Source organism: Neophocaena asiaeorientalis, unplaced genomic scaffold (genome assembly GCF_003031525.2).
Source record: "Neophocaena asiaeorientalis asiaeorientalis breed wild unplaced genomic scaffold, Neophocaena_asiaeorientalis_V1.1 scaffold4, whole genome shotgun sequence".
Classification (NCBI taxonomy): domain Eukaryota; kingdom Metazoa; phylum Chordata; class Mammalia; order Artiodactyla; family Phocoenidae; genus Neophocaena; species Neophocaena asiaeorientalis.
In genome coordinates, this window is record NW_020173682.1 from 63,527 (window position 1) to 67,582 (window position 4,056).

A 4,056-nucleotide genomic window follows, 5' to 3' on the forward strand; every position below is an offset into this window, starting at 1 on the left:
GGCTTTGTTGGTTTTTACTCTGTAAAACGGGAAGCCATTGCAGGATTGGGAGAGAGAAATGACATAATCTTGTTTAGGTTTTAACAAGATCGAACCTATTGTTTTGTTGAGAATAGACTGCAGGGGACAAGAGAAGCCTATTGGGAACTATTGCAATAACCAGAGGGGGAAAAGTGATGGTGGCTTGCGCTGGATGGGATCAGTAGAGCCAACAGGTTTTGCAGATGGATGGATATTTTGCTGATGGAGGGCCAGAGAAAGTGGACTCTAGGGACCACCTACCGAAAGGGGGAGAGCGTGGAAGGGGCAGGTTTGAGGGTGGGTGCTCGGAGGGTGGTTGTTTTGGACAACCAGATAGACGTTGAATACACGTTGGTTATACAAGTCTAGAATTTGGAGAGAGATCTGGTCTAAGGAAATAAATTTGTGAGTTCTAAGTAAATAGGCAGTCTTTTAAATGATTAATAATGTAGGTAATGTTGGGAAAAGATAAAGCTATAGGTGTCATTTCTCATAGGTTTACTAACTGTCAGGCACTGTGCTCGACCCAGTGGATTGGCTCATTTCATTCCAACAAAATAAGAAGAGGTGGGACAAATAGGAGGTATCTACCATCAGGGACCAGAAGCACCAATGGTCTCTGTTCTCTGACCGGCTTTTTTAGGGAATTCCGTCTGTGATTGATGCAGCGGCAAGCAGTCCTCTCTCCACCTCGAAGTGGGGTTGAGAAGTTGCAAGGCTCCACCCTGCGATCGACTTTCACTCTCCAAACTGGGCCCCGCCCACGCGCTTGCGCACAAAGGGCCGTTTGCAGGGGGCGGGGCCTGAGCGAGCACAAAGCGGCCTGAATGAGTTGAGCGCTCGTGCTGCGCTGGGCGTTGCCAGGAGAAGCGAGTGTCTCCGAGGCCGCTACAGTTGGCCTCTCGCTGGCCCAGCCCAGCCCACGGATCCCGAGTGGAGAACACGAGCACCACCCGACTCACTGGCGAGCTCCCAGGCGGGGCGCCCCGTCCTCTCAAGGGTGGCCGAGCGAGGGTTACCCGGGCGAGCAGGACCCACGGGTGAGTGGGCGCGTCGCTGCGGGGCCGGGCCCTGCTCGCCCCGCCCCTGTGCCTGCTAGGCCCCGCCCCGAAGCCCAGGCTCCGCCCCTTCTGCCCCGCTGCTCCTTCTGGGTACCTGAGATCTATCCGCCTCACTCCTCTTTTTTCTCGTTTCCTCTTTCTCTAGGAAGGGTCTTTAATTTCGAGTCTCCGTAGTTTCCGCGCCCCCTTTGTCTTTCGGGGTCTCGATTCTGGGGGCTCCTTTCTGAGTTCCTCCTGCAGGTCAGTCATTTGATCCCCAGGGTTTAGGATACTTTCTCCATCTCAAACTTCTCTAGGCAGATTTTACCTTACAGACGTGATTGTTGATTTCTGGAAGAAGAAAGAAAAAAGGTTGAGGGACCAGAGAAGCCCCATCGGTCAGCTCGCGGGGTCCCCGAAAGGAGGGGCTTTCTGCTGTGCAGAGGTACACTAGCACACCTGGACCATAGACCACCAAGGCCTGTTACGGAAAGCAATTCTGTTGTCCAGCTGAACCCCCAAAAACTTTGGGAAGGGAAGTGTAAGAATTGTAGAGATAATCTAGTGAGACCTCTTCTCAGTTCAGGAAGCAGAGGCCCGAGAGAGTGAACTGACTTGGTCCAGGTTACATGCTAGTTAAAGGGCCCCTCCGCCCGTATTCTGCTGTGTCTAGGAATAGAAAAAATAAAATGGGGAAAGAAATGGAAGATTAGCCTTTCTTATAGCTCTCGGGGTTTTAATACGACTATAAAAGTAAAAGCACTTTTCAGAGCTAGAAGAAGGTGATGGCTTTTTGCATAGAAGGGAGTTGAAATTACATCAAAGGCTTCTGTTAGATTAAAACCTCAGATTGTCACGGACTTAATATTGGTGGGATTTTTAAATACCTACATAAACCCTAATACTGTTTAATAAAATTTGCTTTTTGCAAACTAGAGAGTCAGGCATTGCCATTTCCTGTTTTTCCAGACACAGCTTAGTATTAGAGAGGTCAAATATATTTTATATAAATTATTTTTTGCCACAGCTGTCATTAAAGAAACCACTAACTTTCGCAGTGCTGAAGGCTACCAGCAGTATTAGTGCCGCCAGTGAATTTCTGGGAATCACGGAAATCTTTAAGGAATTTTAAGTTGATCTTTCCTATTTTTAGTTGCATTCTGTTTTTAATAAGTAGTAAGTGGTAAGAGAGACCAAAAGAATTTACACCATCACCATAGTATAGCCACTAGGGTTCCTCTTATGGTGAAAATACACTCATGTCCCCTTTAGATATTTTGGGAAAGCAGAGTATTGAAATGCCTGATATGTTTATTTATTTATTTATTTGGCCGCGTGGCATGCGGGATCTCAGTTCCCCTGCGCAGGGATTGAACCTGTGCCCCGTGAAGTGGAAGCACAGAGCCCTAACCACTGGACTGCCAGGGAACTCCCAAATGCCTGATATGTTTAGGGGGATGCATATTTCTACTGAGAAAAATGGCGATTTCCCCAGTAGTTAAGCTGAATGCAGCATATTTTTCTGCTCTATTAAATGTTTGAAAATGATGAAAGGTTACATAGATAACATTTAGGAAAATACTTTTTTTTTTTTTTTTTTTTTTTTTTGGTGTACGCGGCCCTCTCACTGAGCAGGTCAGTCATTTGATCCCCAGGGTTTAGGATACTTTCTCCATCTCAAACTTCTCTAGGCAGATTTTACCTTACAGACGTGATTGTTGATTTCTGGAAGAAGAAAGAAAAAAGGTTGAGGGACCAGAGAAGCCCCATCGGTCAGCTCGCGGGGTCCCCGAAAGGAGGGGCTTTCTGCTGTGCAGAGGTACACTAGCACACCTGGACCATAGACCACCAAGGCCTGTTACGGAAAGCAATTCTGTTGTCCAGCTGAACCCCCAAAAACTTTGGGAAGGGAAGTGTAAGAATTGTAGAGATAATCTAGTGAGACCTCTTCTCAGTTCAGGAAGCAGAGGCCCGAGAGAGTGAACTGACTTGGTCCAGGTTACATGCTAGTTAAAGGGCCCCTCCGCCCGTATTCTGCTGTGTCTAGGAATAGAAAAAATAAAATGGGGAAAGAAATGGAAGATTAGCCTTTCTTATAGCTCTCGGGGTTTTAATACGACTATAAAAGTAAAAGCACTTTTCAGAGCTAGAAGAAGGTGATGGCTTTTTGCATAGAAGGGAGTTGAAATTACATCAAAGGCTTCTGTTAGATTAAAACCTCAGATTGTCACGGACTTAATATTGGTGGGATTTTTAAATACCTACATAAACCCTAATACTGTTTAATAAAATTTGCTTTTTGCAAACTAGAGAGTCAGGCATTGCCATTTCCTGTTTTTCCAGACACAGCTTAGTATTAGAGAGGTCAAATATATTTTATATAAATTATTTTTTGCCACAGCTGTCATTAAAGAAACCACTAACTTTCGCAGTGCTGAAGGCTACCAGCAGTATTAGTGCCGCCAGTGAATTTCTGGGAATCACGGAAATCTTTAAGGAATTTTAAGTTGATCTTTCCTATTTTTAGTTGCATTCTGTTTTTAATAAGTAGTAAGTGGTAAGAGAGACCAAAAGAATTTACACCATCACCATAGTATAGCCACTAGGGTTCCTCTTATGGTGAAAATACACTCATGTCCCCTTTAGATATTTTGGGAAAGCAGAGTATTGAAATGCCTGATATGTTTATTTATTTATTTATTTGGCCGCGTGGCATGCGGGATCTCAGTTCCCCTGCGCAGGGATTGAACCTGTGCCCCGTGAAGTGGAAGCACAGAGCCCTAACCACTGGACTGCCAGGGAACTCCCAAATGCCTGATATGTTTAGGGGGATGCATATTTCTACTGAGAAAAATGGCGATTTCCCCAGTAGTTAAGCTGAATGCAGCATATTTTTCTGCTCTATTAAATGTTTGAAAATGATGAAAGGTTACATAGATAACATTTAGGAAAATACTTTTTTTTTTTTTTTTTTTTTTTGGGGAACCCAGGCTCC

General features: G+C 45.1%; 1 protein-coding gene across 1 annotated transcript in view; it reads left to right on the forward strand.

The window, feature by feature from the left end:
- Nucleotides 1-880: 880 nt before the first annotated feature.
- Nucleotides 881-4,056, forward strand: part of MEIG1 (meiosis/spermiogenesis associated 1) — an 11,225-nt gene continuing 8,049 nt past the window's right edge. The window contains exon 1 of the mRNA XM_024750030.1: nucleotides 881-1,061. The gene's annotated coding sequence lies outside the window, so the exon portion shown is untranslated. The remainder of the gene's footprint in view (nucleotides 1,062-4,056) is intronic.